The sequence below is a fragment of the Mesoplodon mirus genome, assembly GCF_964341445.2.
Source record: "Mesoplodon mirus genome assembly, chromosome: 1".
NCBI classification, from domain to species: domain Eukaryota; kingdom Metazoa; phylum Chordata; class Mammalia; order Artiodactyla; family Ziphiidae; genus Mesoplodon; species Mesoplodon mirus.
Window position 1 is genome coordinate 1735366 of NC_138976.1, and position 16715 is coordinate 1752080.

Below are 16715 nucleotides of genomic sequence, written 5' to 3' on the forward strand. Positions count from 1 at the left end.
GCCTCTGAGGTGCAGCCCTTGGCCCCTGCCCGCTGTCCCGGAGCCGGGCCTGTTTCTCCTCCGTGAAAATGCATTCCTCGGCGGCCTTAGAGGAAGGAGGAAGGCAGAGAGAGGCTCGGCCTGAGAGGGGTCTGCTGTGTGCCCGGCCTGGACCTGTCCCCATTTGACGGCCGGAACCCGCCAGCACTGGCCCCGTGCATGCCACCCTAGCCGTTGACGGCTTAGATGCCCCTCCAATGGGTTATCTTTATGGAAATATCTTGCTGTAAGTAGAAAAAGGCCTATGGCCCATTAACCAACTGAAAACTCAGAGAAAACCTCTGTTTGCCTCTGCCAGCAGTAAATCCTAAACACAGAATTGAGAGTTCAGAGCCGTCTTGAGCTTTAACTACTGTTTCCAAATGTTGCTGCTGCATAAATCTGTCATTATGTCATCCAGCCAGCTCCGGGCGTGTCACCCGCCGGTGGCCGGAGACCATGGGGGGCTCGGTACAAGGTGTTTCTAACAAAGCAAGGGTTTCTGGGTTTTGTTTGTTTGTTTGTTTTGTTTATTGGAGAAAAACGGAAAGGAAAATGATGCAGCATCTAAAGCATTCAGATTGGACAACCTGCTTGAATTCTGATCAATGCTTCATTGTTAGCGTTTTGCACATGATTGTAATTTTTATGTCAAAAGAAGCCAAAACTTGCAATACTATTTTTAGCAGACAAAAAAATAAAAGAACTAAATATAAAATGTATAAATATTTTTGACTTGAACATTTGGATGGCACTGGGTGCAAATAGACCATTCATCCTTTGGACGGAATGTTTGGGAAAAAAGAGACTTTTGAAAAGGAGACGGTTGCTGTAAAGAGTCCATGGAGGGGTTATGTAGTACTGTAACTCACGACTGTTAAAAATAAATCCATAACTTGTCCTGTGCTGTATACAGGAGGCCTGTTTCACAGTAACACTGAGTTCCATTTCAGCCGCAGAAGAGGCTGGCTTTTTTTTTTTTTTTTTTTTTTTTTTCTTTTTTTTTCTTTTCGTTTTTTGGAGAAGAAGGAGGAAACCTCTGTTTGCTCCTCCGGCGCCTCCCTCTCTTCCGTGCTGCTAATTGGCAGAGTCCAGACTGTTGCTTTTTCGCCACGGCTGACACCGTATCCTAACTCAGAAGACACAATGTCCGCCAGCGACCAGGAAACCGAGGGCTTGCAGTGTGCTCAGAGCCGTTTCAGGAGGTGAAATCCGTTACAAACAAACAAAAGGATGTGATCATTCATTGTAAAGCGCTTTGTAAAATTCACATTTACAGAATAATAAAGTCAGTTCAAACCCAGGTTGCCTGCACTTTGCTCGCCCAGTGGCATTGGGGGGCGACATTGAGAAGCCAGGGAGGGGCTGGGCTGTTGGAAGCAGGGTGGTCAACCATCCCAGGGCACCCTCAAGACCCAGGAGCCCTGGGCGGGGGAAGGGCCATCCCCAGGCTCGCTGCCCACTGTCCACACCTGGCCCACTTACCTCCCCCTCCCCCCAGTATCTTACAAGGGAAGGGGGCTGGTGGGTAGGGTGTCCTTCAGATCCAGTGCCTGGGGGAGGGCCCTGAGCTCCGGGTGAACTGGCGAGGCTCTCCTTTTCTTTTTCTTGTCTGCGAACGGGCATCCACCTCACCTGGCTCACCTGCCTGCCACTCCAGGTGTGCAGGGGCCTCCCTCCCCTTCCCTCCGCTGCTCCTGGGCTAGGTCTGCCCCCAGGTGGATGGACGGGGAATTGCACATGGGCGGAGCAGGACACCTGGCTCGACTTGGGGCCCCTGAGGCCACTCCATCCCCTGACCATCCCTGGAACCGTCCCTCCAGGCCAGCCCGGGGCTGGGGTTCTCTGATTCAGGCCTGGCAGCTCTGTCCCCCCTGCGCTCCTCTGCTGTACCCACAGGACCTTTCTGGGCTCCCCTGGGCCCCGGTGGGCGAGGCCTTGCATCAGTGTGTCCCACAGACACGGGTCAGGTCTCGGGCCCTCACGCGCGATTCTGACGCTCGGACACCTGGGTGGTGGGCTCCTCATCTGCTCTGTCCTGCGAGGTCTTGTCCAGAAGGCTTACCTCTGACCTGCTTCTAGAAGTACCCCCAGCCTCTCCCGCTTTCTCAGGCTTTGTAGCAGCTGCTGTGCCCAAGCTAGGGATGGATTTATTTGCTCACTTGTTCATCTTGCCTCCGCCAGGGGCAGGGGTCTGTAGGTCTGCTTCGTGTGACTTTCCCAGAAGGGGGTCCCCTGGAGCCATGGCCAGCATGGAGCAGACACAGAGTCTAAAACGGGTGGGCGTGGTTTCCAGATGGGCCCCTGCAGCAGTGGGTCTGCTGGTTTGGGGCCGCCCTGAGCCTCCCCCTCCTGTGGGGGCCACATCACACACAGGGGCAAGCTTGGGGAGAGCCAGGCGCGCCCGCCGACCCCAGTGCCCAGCCCCGATGGCTGAGCGCCTCAGGTCCTGTTTTCAGAGCTGTGCCCTGCTGCCTGGAGCCCAGCTCACCCGCCAGCTGGGCCTGTACAAGCCCCTTCCCCTTCCTGCCCGGGACCTCAAAGCTCCTGAATCGGTGGATTCCAGGTCTCCCACCTGGGCTGGTGGAGACACCCAAACTCGGGGCCACAGGCTGCACCCCTGGAAGGCCCCCAAACGCCATCATAAGCCTCCAAATGCCCCCACTCAGGCGGGCCCCGAGCCCCCGGCGGCGGGAAGAGCTGGGGCCCGGAGTGGGGCTGGGGAGGTGGGTATGTTGAGGAAGAGCTCCGCTCTGAACCCAGGGGTCCTGCCGGGTTCTTCTGGCTCCAGCCGCCCGCCCAGCCCAGCCCAGCCCCTTTCCCCAGGCGAGGCTCCCGGTGTCCTAGGAGGAGGGGATTCGGGCCCCTGCCAGCCTCCGTCCTTCAGCCGGCCTCCCTGCCCTTGTAGCCTCCACAGAAACTGGCTGAGGCATCAGAACCTTTGCATCCCACCCCTTTGTCCTGCTCTGGGAGGGGGTGCGGAGTCAGCAGGACCCGGAGGCTCTGCCGGGAGCCCTTTGTCCTCCGGAACAAAGGGTCAGAGCCCGGTGGGGGTGGGGTCCTGAGCCCGCAGGGCAGGAGGGATGGTGCCTGCCTCTCTGTGCTGCCCCGGGGCACCCAGCTCTGAGACCTTTTGGCCACCTGGGCCCCCCACACACAGGTCAGGGCACACGGGACGTGGGAGATATGCAGAAGGCGGACTCGGTGACATTGTGTCAACAGGACTCCTGCTGTGACAGAGTGGGGGGTTCAGACCACGAGGCCATCTGCCCCCTTGGGCCCGGCTGCTTGGGCTTCCCTGGGGTGTCTGTGGCCAGTGGCCAGGCCTGGAGCTGGGAGGGGGCCTGAGGACTCTGTCCTGGGGTGGTGCTGGGGGCCTCATCCGGACCCAAAGCCCACCCCACCCTCGGGTAGCGGGCCTCGCTGAGCAGAGAAGCAGCCGAGGGGAAGCTGGTCCCAGCCTCCTGGGACCAGAATTTACTAACAGCTCCAGAAAGACAAGTGGGGCTGGGAGATGGATGGCGCATTGCCTCGAGGGGAGGGGCGCGGAAGCCCCAGTTTCCAGGAAAGCCAGCCTGATTCTCCTGGGAGGGCGGTCAGGGGTAGGGAACTGAGAGGCCTTGACCAGGCGGGGGCAGAGCCCACCTGCCCTGGGCTCCGGGCCTCAGTTTCCCCTCCTGCCTGAGGGTGGGGCTGGCCCAGGTGTGTGGCTCTGTCCAGGTTCCATCAGGTAAGGACAGAGTGGCCCCGGGGAGGAGCCAGCCAGGTTTGCCCCGTGGCCTCCCCGCGATTGGGCTGGTTCCAGGTAGCACAGGGCCCCTTGCGCAGGGCGGCTAGGGTGCCACACCAGCAGGCAGCTCTCCTGGCCCAGGAAGTTCCAGGGCACCCCGCACCGGTACCCCAGACAGGCCCCGGCTGCTGGTAAGCCACCCCCTCTCTGGCCCTCACTCCACTCAGGCCCTTGGCCTCCCTTCTCCTGGAGCAGGGGCAGGGGCAGAGGTCATGGCGCCCAGCTTGGGGGCTGCACTCGGGAAGGGGGGAGGGGAAGTCACTCCTAACAGCAGGTGTTCAAAGCTGGCCTCCAGACAGGATTACCTAGGCAGCCCCCCTGGGGGCTGCCCCTGAGGCAGGAGTGGGGAACTTGACCTCCAGGGGACCTATGGTCTGGGTCTCCTTTCTGAGCTGTCTCCGCCCAGCATGCCTTGGGCCTCTCTGGGATGGATGGAGCTTGACCCCAGCTGACCTCTGCCCGCCCACTGCCCATGCAGGGCCTCATTGGAGTCCCACCACAATCCTGTGAAGTGACCCTACTATAGCCCCATTTTTCAGATGGGGAAACTGAGGCTCAGAGAAGTTTATGAAGTCACCTGGACATAGCTGGAAGGGGGAAAAGCCAGCGTTTGAACAAGGCCCCTGCCTGGGCTGACCTCACTGACCATGCCCCTGGGCAGCACTCCCTGGCTGAGGGGAGGGAGCTTCCCCAGGCCGGCAGGTTGGATGGGCTCAGCCAGGACCAGCAGAGGGTGGTCCGGCTCCTCCCACCACCGGGTGCCACCTGTCCATCCGCCTCTCCAGTCAGACCGTGGCGTGCATGGCCCGAGCCTCGTCCCCACCACAAGGGGGGTCCTCGGCCCTCCCTCTGAGGTGACTAAGGGCTCTTGAGAAAGAGGGGCACCATGGGGACAGGAGCCAGCTCGCAGCCGGCCTCACTCGGGACACCTGTGGGGGGCGAGGGCCCAGAGCTGAAGCCCCCTGCCCTGGGCGCCCGCCCACCTGGGGCTGGTGGAGCAGGGGAGGGGCAGGGTCCCCAGCAGTGGTCCCAGACTTTTACTGCAGGCCACACATCCTTGCCCGCTCCTCTAGGCTGGGCTCCCGGGAGCCCCCGGGGTGCGCAGCAGGGGTGGGGGACACCCCTCTCACCAATACCGGGGCTCGACAGGGGGTTTCAACTTTCGCCAGATCAGTTAGGTTGCAAACCACTCTGCTCGCTCTAAAAATCTCAGGGTGTCGGCCCCGTTCACGTCTGTTGGCCACCGACCAACCCCTGACTTTGGTGAGGTGTCTCCCACCCCTCTGCCCATTTTCTGAAGGGGGGGTTACCTTGTCCTTGTGCATCCGAGGAGCCCTCGTGTAAAGGCTTGCTGGCCTGCCCCCAGCTGGCTGTGTTCTCTTGGGGGCGGGGGGCGGGTGATGGCCAAACAGAGGCTCTGAACTTTTATATCCACTCGCCTTGCGGTCCTCCCCGACCCAGGACGGCAGAAACGTGCCGGGCGGCTTCCTCCCAGACTCAGATTCCTGCCATCCCAGTCTGCTGAGCTGCGGGCCCTTCAGGTGGGAGGGAGGACCAGGCACCCCGAGGCCCATCATCCGGGGAAGGGTCTCCCCACTGGGCTGCCAACTACGGCAGCAGGATTTACTGCAGGGCTGGGGCCCCACCGCCTTACTTACGTGGCTGCACTAGAGCTGGTTCCGTAGACCCGGAGCTGCCTGCCGGAGGCGGGTGGAGAGCCGGCTGGTCCCGGGGAGGGGCTGCCCCAGACCCATCTTAGTGTCACCACAGGATGATCCACCTGTGGGGGCTTTGCAGGGACCTCGGGAGGCATGAGCCGTCTCCTCCTGCAGGACAGGCCCGACGAGACCACAGGGTCAGGGCCGAGGGCCAGGGAGGGCGTCTGGACCTTGACTCGGAGGGACATGGCACCCCTCTGCCCCAGGGTGTGGGGCAGCTCCGTCTCAGCTGGGACCCTGCACAGATGCCTGCACCCATTCTGCTTTCAGTTTCTGGGATCGGAGCTGAAGTCCCAGAAGGGAGCCTGGGGCCTCAGCTGAGGGTCAGCAGGGATGCTCTGAGGGCAACACTGCATCTGTTACAGAACTCTGGACCCTGAGCAATCCCTCTGGTGGGGGCCCTGAGGGCTGCCACTCAGCCCCCAGGGCCCCCATCAGTTCCAGGAGGTCCCCAAATCCATAAGTCACCCTGTTCCTGACAAGGAAACGATCACCTATGCTCACACTCCCCGTTACACCTAGCAGACTGGAGCCTGAGGCCTGCAGAGGGGCGTGGCCATAGCACACAGTTGGCCAGCTGTGTGGGAAGGAGGCCCATGCCCTTGACCCCTGCCCCGCCCCGTGGAAGCCCACAGAGCCCCTGCCGGCCACACCAGGCGCCCAACCCCGAGGTCTGATAGCAGGGTGGGGCGAGCGAAGGGGCTGCCTCAGGGCACCTGCGCCACCAGGCACCCCATCCCTGACGACAGACACACGGGGTGGGGAGCTGGGCGGGAAGGGTGGCCCTGGGCCAAAACAGACTCTGACCCTCCGGGAGGGGCTCCGGGCCTTGGACTGGCCCACCCCAGCTGGGGAGAGATGAAGCCCCCTGAGGGCCAGGGTGAGGGAGCAGCATGAGAGGTCGGGGCTGGTAAGGGCCCCTCCGGGCTCAGGGACTGGCTGCGGGGCTCCCGGGAGCTACAGAGGGCCGTGGAGCTCGGCGCTGGGCTCTGTCTCCAGCCGGGCCCTGGGCACTCACTCGCGTCAGGACTTCCACCTGCCCCTCCTGCAGACCCAGAGGCAGTCTGAGCTGGAGCTGACTCTGCGCCCGGCTCTGTGGCCTCCCCAGTGCTGGGCCCCAGAGGTTCCTCCAAGACCGAGTGGCAGAGCCCTCCGGAGGGGAAGGGAGTCACGAGCAGTGGGCAGAGTAGAGGGGGGACTGGCCTCGGCAGGGCGGCCCGGCTGAGGGGCGGGGAAAGTGGATCACTCGGACCCCACCCGGATAGGCCGGGGTGTTGCTGCAGACCCACTCCGAGTGGGAACACAGAAGTGATTAGGCCTAAAAGCTCGGGCCATTTAGCTTTTATACGATTGGCATCGAGGCCCGCGGTGCCCTCTGCTTTTTGCTATTTGATTATACATCGGTGCTCAAAATACTGTTCCTGGAATGGAGGGGCCCGGCAGGCCTCCCTGGAATGGAAATCAATTTGATTAGAGAGCAGTCAATTACCGTGAGGACGAGGCTGCCATCCAGCTCTGCAAAACATGGGAAACTCTCCAAGGAAATGTCCACGGGGCAGGGGGCGCTCCAGGAGGGAGGGTGCGGGGTGGGGGCAGGGCTGGCCTCCTCGGGGGCACCCCAGCCCCGCCCAGCACCCCAGGCTGGGAGGGGTGGAGGGGTCCCGAGCTCATTCCCTGCTTGGCCTTGGTAAGCGCTCGGTTTTCTCCTCCGTAAAATGGGATCATACTGATGCCGCCTCTCAGGGTTTGGGGGCCTCAAAGGGCCATGCTCACAGGGTGCACACTGGTGCCTGGTGCACGGTGTATGTGCACTGAATGCTGGCCCGGGGGGTTCTGTGAGGGCAAAGCAGGAATTCAGCTCCCAGCACACACACACTCAGAGCCCTGGGGGATTTCAGCTGGTGATTCTGTACCAAGAATCCAGGGAAAGCCAGCCTCCCGCAGAGGCTGGGTTTGGGCTATTCTGGGGCCCAGGCCCTCTCGGGCCTGTGTCTGGCCTCCACTTACTCCCGCGTCAGAGATGAGCTGTGCCTGTGTCAGGCGGTGGCCCGGAGCTCCCTGGGTAGGCCTGGCAAGGTGTGGGCCCCCCCAGGACCTGCCCAGGCCTCCGCCAGACCTTGCAGTACCTCTGTGCTGACCTCCAGGTGCCCGATGGAGGGGACAGAATGGGGACAGGAGACTTGCCCCGTCCATCCCCCCGGCCGGATGTCCTTGTGCAGTGAACAACCTGAAGGCAGGTACACTTCGGCCCTGCACTCAGGAGCCAGATGGGCCTGTGACAGGGTCCCAGCTCCATCCTCTGGCTGGGGGACTTTCTAAGTCACTTGTGTGAGGTTTTGTAAAATAGAACAGTTTCTATCTTGCTGCGGTGTCATGGAAATGAGAAATCACCCCTCCACTCAGTATTTATAGAGCATCTACTCGGTGCACCAAACTCAGTGGCTGGTGCACGGCAGTTGCCCCCAGACAGGAGCTCCAGTGTTCACAGTTTCGCTGGCCAAGGGGGACGCAGGGTCCACTGGGAGCACCAGCCCGGCGCATTCAAGAACAGGAGGCTAGCTCTCTGCAGGCGCACAGGGACTGTGGCCTCCGCGTCGGGGCCCCGTGCGGAGGGCCTTCCACGCGGCGGACACCACCCACTCCTCACTCTTCCTGACATGCCCGAGAGAGAGAGGTGATGGTTTCCGTGTAACAGTTGGGAAGATCCAAGGCTGCCAGAGCCTGGCTCCAGTCTCATGGCTGGTGACACTGAAGCGGTGCAGCCAAAGTGGAAAACAGCCTGGCAGTTCCTCAAAACGCCAAACATAGAATCACAATGTGACCCAGGAATTCCACTCCAAGGCTTACACCCCAAAGACTTGAAGACAGATGTTTAAACAAAATTGCACACCGTTGTTCACTGCAGCATGTTCACAGCAACCAAAAGCAGAAACAAGCCACCTGTCCATCAACAGATGAAGGATAAACAAAATGTGGTCCCCCCACAGGTGGAATATTATTCAGCCATAAAAAAGAACGAAGGGCTGGTTCACGCTACCCCGTGGATGAGCCTTGAACACATGATGCTGAGTCAAGGAAGCCGGGCACAATACTGTATGATTCCATTTATATGAAATGTCCAGGAGGGGCGGAGCGGATCAGTGGTTGCCAGGGGCCAAGGGAGGGAGGGGAGGATGCGAGTGGCTGCTGGATGGGTCCAGGGTCTCATTCTGGGGGGGAGAAGTTCTGAAACTAGATAGTGGTGTTGATTGCACAACATCATAAGGAAGGTACTTAATGCCACTGAATTGTTCAGGTTACGATGGTTAAAAATGGTAAATTTTATGTCTTGTGTATTTTATTTATCACAATTAAAAAAAAATTCCTCACGGTCAGTGAGTGACGGAGCTGAGATGCGAAGCTGAGTCAGGCTGGCCCGGGCATCACCCTCCACCCAACACTCCCCGGAATAGGGGCTCACCTCGCAGGTGGGGCGCCTCACGAGTGCAGGTGGGGGTCCTGTCGACCCCAGGGGATGCTGTGACCAGGGGGACAATGGGTTACTTTGCCTCCCAGGTGGGCAGCCCAGTGGAGGTGGGATGTGCTTCTACACTAATTGAGCTCGTGTCTGATGAGAGGTCTGCTCTGCCAGAGCTTCAGGGTCAAAACAAAGGGCTGAAGGTGACTGGCCCACGCAGGGGACACCGTTATCACGGGAGGAGCAGGAAGGGGACGTGTGCTGCAGTCCGGGGCTGGCCCAGGGCGCTCCGATCCCAGGAGGGGCTACCTGACCCCCTTCCAGACCAGGGGTGACCGGGATGCAGTGGGGGGGCTTCCAGGGCAACTTCTGGAAACCTGAGGGGCAGGCCAGGCCACCAAAGTGGAGGCAAGGCAGCCAAGCAGCAGGGGAAGGGGAGGAGAGACTGCAGAGTCCGCAGTGGGCCCACCCCCAAGCCCACGTCCACCCGTGAGCCTCAGCCCCCCAGACTGCGAGAGGAAGCTGCTCCCATCCCCACAAGCCCCTCAGCCACCCGGGACGTGAGTGTCTTGTCCCCTTTACAGAGGGGTCTAAGCCACATGGATGTTTGGAGGAGAAGCCAAGACCCGACCCAGGGCTCTGAGTCCAGCGCCCACGGACACCCATAACAAGTCCCAGAGACACCCTGGCACCTGTGAGGGAGGGTCAGAGGGTCCGTGGGCGACCTGGACAGTGGCCGTGGGTCAGGAAAGGCTTCCTGCTGGCAGTGCCCCAGAGCGGCTCCAAAGGAGGTGAGGGCAAAGGCACGGCCTCAACAAAGATGGGGCCCAGATCCAGCCGCTCTGGGTCGGTGGCCGAGTGAGCCTCAGCCCTGGAGGGACGGGATGCCCCTGCGGCCTTGAATGTTGGGCCTGCGACATCCGTTTCTCCTGTCAGACTCCTCATCTGGCTCGGGGGCCGTGCCACCCGCGTGCCAGCCTGGGCGGGAGGAGGGGCCACCCCCAGGAGGGGCAGCTGTGCTGTCAACCCCAGCACTTTGGTGCACGTTGCTGTTCTGAGTCGCGTGTTCCCTGCGTTTGTCCTGAGAGTGGAGCAGACGGTGGGGCAGCAACACTTTAAATTAAGGATTCCGGAAGCACATTAAATTTAGATTTAATAAGACAGTTATTGTTTGGAAATTAAAGACCCATTGATTATTCTCAGAGTATCGAGGTGCGGCCGTACCATGTCCAATCATTTACCACGTTAATTGCCTGGATGCTCAGGAGGGCGTGTAGGGACCAGGGGCGGCTTTCCCATCCGGGCACCCCATGGCCCCCACTTTGCATGGGCCTCAGTTTCCGAAGCCCTGTCCCCCGTCCTCACTCCAGAGCTGAGCACAGCTCCCGTGCTTGAGCCCCACGAGCGGCAGTTGCCACCCTTGGGCGGGCCTGGCGGATGCCATGGAATCCTCCAGAAGCAGTTCTCACTTAGTTCATTTTGCAGGAAAGGAGGCCGAGGGCTCAGAGAGGGAAAGGGACTCGGTTCAGGCCCCTCTGCGTGGCTGGCTGGCTGGGGGAGGGACACGCAGTGGCCAGGAGGAGATGGGCCTGGGAGGGGACCTGCGGGGGGTTGGCTGGGTGGACACGGAGCCTGGTGAGCAAAGCTTTGCTGAGCACGGGCCACTGGGGGGGAGCAGGTCACCCCCAGCACCTACCTCCCCTGGCTCTCCCTCCCCCTGCCCACTGTGCTGCCCGCCCCATGGGAGAGGAAGGGACAATTCCGGGAGTACTCTCCCACCTCAGCCCCCAGAGCCCCCCACTGCCCCTCACACCAGGGGCTGGAAGCTGCTAAGTGCCTGACGATCTCTTGTGGCCGCAATAAATCTGGTCACTTCATCCCTCCTGAGACAGAGGGGAGGGCGCTCCTGTCTCCACACTGGAGGATACTAGATCTCTGACCTCCACCAGGCTAACGCCCCGCGCCACGTTTCCTGTAACTGGCAGCCACGCTGTTAATAATCTGTAATAATCTATCATTTGGCCCTAAAAGCGAACATTTATCACCTGCTTCAGGAGGACAGGAGCGGCCTCTGTGGGTGGCCCGGAGGGGAGGCTGGGGACGTGGGACCTACCTGAGGCCTGCAGCGGGTCCGCCAGTGCTGGTCACCGGACACCTGGAGCGGGGCTTCCAGGGACAGAGTAAGGTCCAGCGTGTCCTCTGTGAAAGAGGCTGATTGGCTCGGTGCTGGCCTCTCGCCCTCGGTCCCTCCAAGAAAGGACCGTGGGGTAAAGGAACCAGAGAGCCAGGAGAGAGGCAGCTGCCCTTGGTGTCTACCAAGCAGGACCCCTGAGCAGGGGCAAGATGTGGGCTGGGGGTCTGCCCTGCAGCAAGGTGGGCGCCCCGAGAATGTCTCCCCTGGCTGGGGTGGCCAGATTTATCAACTGAAAATACACAACACCTTGTTAAAACTGAATTTCACACTCACAAGAAATAACTGTTTTAGTATAAGTATGTCCTATGCAGTTTTGGGACGTTCCTATACTTTATACTTTAAAAACTCATTGCTTATTTGAAATTCGGATTTGACTGGGTTTTCTGTATTTATCTGCCTCCTCCGGGGCAGGAACGGCCGTCTCTGTGCCGCTAGCCCTTCACTCCCTGTGGTCCGGCCTCCCAGCCTCCCCTTCTGTCTTTCTCTCCCTCCACCTCTGCTCCACACTCCACCCACCACCCCACACCCCACACTGGAGTCCCACACCCTCCGGGCTCCCCAGGGAGCTTCAGGGGGTCCCCCATCCCTCCAACATTGCCGAGGAGGCTAGTGCTCAGACGGGATCCCAGGCAGTCTGAGGGCAGCAGAGCCACTCCACACCTGGACACACACACACACACACACACACACACACACACACACACACGGGCTGGAACACTCAGAGAGACTGAGACCCCTAGGCACCCCCCTGCGCAGGGTGGGGGGGTCAACGGGCACCCACCCACCCACCGTGCAGTGCCATGGGGGCCTTGGTGGAGAGTGGTGAAGGCAGATCCTGGGACCCAGAGGGTTGGCTCTAATTCCTTCCCAGGACGGGGTGGTCAGCCCACCCCCGCCAGGGAACCCACCTGGGGGAACCCCGTCACAGGGCTCCAAGGCCCCCAGATCTCTCCCAGGTGCCCACGGTGATGCCCAGCCCCGCAGCCCAGGCTGGCCCCGCCCTCTGTCTCTGCCTGCTGGGGATCTGCTGTGGGCACTGCTCCCTTCTTCTGTTTAACCAGCGAGGTTTCAGCTGGGAAACTGTCGTCCGCAGTCTGCAAACATCCCTTCCCGCTCCTCCGTGCCGCCTGCCAAGCGCCGCCAGCCGCCAGCTTGGCTCACAGCCGGCTCACGCAAGCTGCCCGGCCTGGCACCGGGCTCCCGCCGGGCTCCCTGGGGGGCTGGCTGGGGAGGGCTGTCCCCACTGCACTCGGGGCCCTACAGCCTCATGACGGAGCTCCAGCCCCCCGTGTCCCTCCAGGGGCCTCTGCAGTCCCTAAGGCCCCACAGGCCCAGGAGGAATCTGGGACCACCCCCCTCGCTGGGATACACTGTAGGAGGAATTCCAGAGCTCTGGGGAGATGGTAAATCTGGGAAGCACTGAGGGGCAGGTGTCACCGAGCCTTGGGGACAGGCTGCCTCTTGAGGTCAGCCCTGCGCCAGGGCCCCAGGTCCTCCGGCAGCCCTGATCTGCTCTCGGGTCCCCTCCACTGGCCCCTGGTGGCCGATCAGGGTCACAAGCACCTGGGGTTCTCTGGGGTGTCCCTTTCCCTGTGCAGACACTGATACCAGGACCCACTTTGGCCAGAGGAAGGGGTGCAGTCCCAGGACTCTTCTCATCGGGAGCTTGGGCCGACCACTCCTGTGCTGAAGGGGCTTTCCCCATCCTTTTGGTAAAGGTGCGGCCTTCACGCCCGAGTTGGACCCAGGCGCTTGCTGGTAGGGCAGTCTCTGGGGGCCCAGAGCCCGGGCCCCACTGGCTCCCCTGGTGCCCAGACCACACCTGGTCCTGCAGACCCCATCTCACCAGACCCTCTGCTGGCAGGAGCTTTGGGGCCCCACTGGAGCCCCCAGCCTCCGAGCTGCTCCCAGGCCCCCAGGAGCCCCGCGGCAGCTCTCAGGCTCAGTCTTCAGAAATGAGTTGCACAATTTAAAATTAATAATCGTGCTGTCTCGTGGCCTCATAATTAAGTGTCTGTTCATCCTGATTATTGTCAGAGAGTGATTTGTTGCTCTCTGGGCAATAAAAATCAACCTGCTTTAGGCAGGAGTCGGGGGCAGCCAGTACCCCCGCCCCCAGCTGCAGCCAGGAGCCCAGAGGAGGGGCCGGTGCCCACCTCTCTGGCCGGGGGACCCTCGGCCTTGGCTCCGAGGTGACATTTGGGGGCTGACAGGCAGAGCGAGGGGCAGGGGGTGGGGAACTGCAGGGGCTCAGGGTTCAGCGAGAGAGTGTGGGTGGCTCCAGGTGTGCCCCTGACTGTGCCCATGTGTGGGAACAGGTCATATTAAGACGGAAAGGCAGGGACTTCCCTGGCGGTCCAGTGGTTAGGACTGCGCACTTCCACTGCAGGGGGCACAGGTTCAATCCCTGGTCAGGGAGCTAAGATCCTACAGGCCGCGCGGTGCAAAAAATAATTTAAAAAATTAAAAAAAAAAAGAAGGCAGAAGGGTGGCTTTTGGGGCTGGGGGAGGTGCTGCAGGTAGGGTGACGATGGGGGTCTTGGGTCTGTTAGTCTTGGCTCTTCCATCAGGAGCCCCACTTGGGTCTCAGTTTCTCCACCATCAGAAATGGGGTGACGATCTCCACCCTATCCCGTCTCCTGGGTGGGAGGGACAGAGGGGGTTCTGCCCAAAGGTGGGAGGAGCCAGCGATGTGCCCCGCCCCCGCACAGTGGACCTTGTAACACTTCCAGCCACTGGCCGGGCCCTCGGGGCCAGGGCCACCTCGCCTGGTCCTGCAGTCCCTCCCTGAGTGTGTCTGGACGCCCGCCTCCTGGGGCCCCTGGTTTGTGAGCCAGGTCACTGGGGAGCCACCCCGCAGGGCCCACTGAGGCCCACGCCTCCTGTGTGTCCCGCACAGGACGATTGCAGAGCCCCCCGCTCCCAACCAGGAGAGGATGTGCCCGTTAGTTTTTTGCAAGTGTCGGTGGAGGACAGTGAGGCCCAGAGGAGCTGGACGAGGCGCTCAGGTCCTGGGGGAGACAGGCGGACCCTGCCTGGGCGCCAAAGCCGGAGGATGCGGCTGCTCGTCCCATGACCTAGGGGTCACGCCTCAACGTCCTCACGGACTCCAAGGGGCCCTGGAAAGGAGGAAGATCCCTGGGGGCTGACCTTAGTCCCGATGCTCTCGCCTGGGCGAGGCCGGCAGGGGTCTGAGCCCACAGCCCGTCCCACACCCGCAGATCCAGCCCCAGGCCCAGGGCTTGGTTGTTTTCCTTTGAGCATTTAAAAAATGAGGCCAAGGGCCTCCCTGGTGGCGCAGTGGTTGAGAGTCCGCCTGCCGATGCAGGGGATATGGGTTCGTGCCCCGGTCTGGGAGGATCCCATATGCCGCGGAGCGGCTGGGCCCGTGAGCCATGGCCGCTGGGCCTGCGCGTCCGGAGCCTGTGCTCCGCAACGGGGGAGGCCACGGCAGTGAGAGGCCCGCATACCGCAAAAAGAAAAAAAAAAAAAAAAAAAAAAATGAGGCCAAAACGCGCGTACAGAGATTTTTGCGAGGGAGGGGAAAATGTGGAATAATGAGCCAGCGGAAGGAATTCGGTCCAACGTCGTCTTCTAACAAGAGCTGACGTTAAAGTGATGGTTATCAGCCGTGCTTCCTTTCAGGAGCAGTTAAAGGTGCCTCGGAAGGTGAGGCAATTAATTCTTAAGTTTATGCTGAACATTACAGCGCAGCGAGCCATTAACGAGGTGGAGGCATTAACCTCCCTGCACTTGGCAGACAGCCGCGGACACTCTCCACACGGCCCAGCACCAGACTCCACCTGGCGCCTGGCCTGGCCTGCGGGTCCCCGAGCCCCAGGAGGCAGAGGACGGGGTTGGGTGGGCTGCCCAGACCTTCCTGTCACTGCGCGTCCGGCAGCTCGATAGACACAGGAGAGGGTCCAGTGGGATGCAGGGCTCAGTCTGGGGAGGGGGCAGAAGTCAGGTAGGAGGTCAGAGGCGGGCTGGCGGGCCCCTGCCAGGGCCCTGTTGCTGACCTGTTGACCGGAGCCGCAGTGCCCTGGCCCTGGGACCTGCATAGCTAACGTCCTGGTGCAGGAGGGAGGGGGGAGCACTTGGAATGCCTCCTCCCATCATCCCGCCTTCCCAGTGCTGATGCTGTGCTGGGCTCAAGGTCACGGGGCAGGGCCAGCACTCCCGCCTGTCTCTGGGCCTCAGTCCCCCCGACCTGGGGGTCCTCTCCCACCTTTACCTGCTGCTGGCATCAGCCGGGGCAGGGACGCTACTCCAACTACAGCTCAGAGGGCCCCGGGGACCAAGGTGGGGGCCGCATGGGACTTCCCCTAGCCTCGCCCCCACTCCTAGAGGTACACGCGGTGCTCCCTCCGCAGGCTCTGTGCCTGGAGGGGGCCGGGGTGGCGGGAAAAGGGGTGTGAGTGAGCGTCTCATGGCCGCACGGTGATGGTGTCTCAGACCCTGACGCCTGAGCAGGAGGCGGCCTTGACGTGAGGATCAGGCACAGTTTAACCAAGAGGGCAGCCCGGGGCTCGTGGTCTGGGCTGGGGGACAGGCCTGCTCCTGGCCGGGTTTCTTGGCCTTTGGACAAGTTCTCTGGGCCTAGGTGGGAGGGATGCCCACCACCCGAGGTGAGTACTGCAACCACCCTCACGCAGTTCTTAATCTGGCATCGTCGGGTTGGAGGGGCCAGCATTAGGGGTTAGTGCATTTCCTGAAACGTGGCCCCTCCCTTAAAATACTAGACCCTGTGAAACTGTTTTTGTTGGAGGCCCTTCTAAAAGCCGCCTCCTGGTGCCCTGCCTGCGCAGGAGGGCCCGCTGAGCACCATGGACAGGTCACCATGGGGCAGGGCCAAGTTCCAGCTCCTCGGTCCCTCCATCTGTGTCCTGCAGCCCCCTCTGTTCCTCAGCCATGGGTGGGCGCCCAAGCCAGAGACCTAACTCAGCCTGAGAAAGTCTCTCGGGTGTGGGCCGGCCCTTCGCCTCACATCTCTGGCACTTCCCGCCTGGAGCCCTGAGGCAAGCTCCCCCGTCCGGGCCCTGCTTCCCGAAGCAGCACCCAGGCCCCTCCTCCCCACTAGGGTGGCTTCCGGTGAGGCTGTGCACACCCAGGACATGCTTCGGCCCCTCCTCCCTCCCAGGGCAGGTGGTATGGGTGGAGGGGGGCTCCCGGGGGCCCCCAGGGTTTGCCATGGGCTTCTCCCAACAAGACTCAGATGGATCTGAGGTGAGCCTGCAAAGTCTCGTGCCTATAACTTTAAATTAAAAAAGCCATGTGCTGTTTATGGGTTCTCCCAGCAGCTCAGCAAGGCAGCCCCATAAAGATCGTATTATAGTACAAGCCATTATGCGCCGAGTTGACTATATATACTTTTCTAAATGGTTCGGCAAACGGCAGCCTACTTATGGGCAGAGAAGGAGAACTGGTTCATTTGGGGTAACAAATGATCCTTGATTTGATTTTAAATGCAATGACAGCCAAATTTATTTCTTATTTAATCACTTCCCTGTGCTGTTGAGAGCAGGGCTGATATTAAAC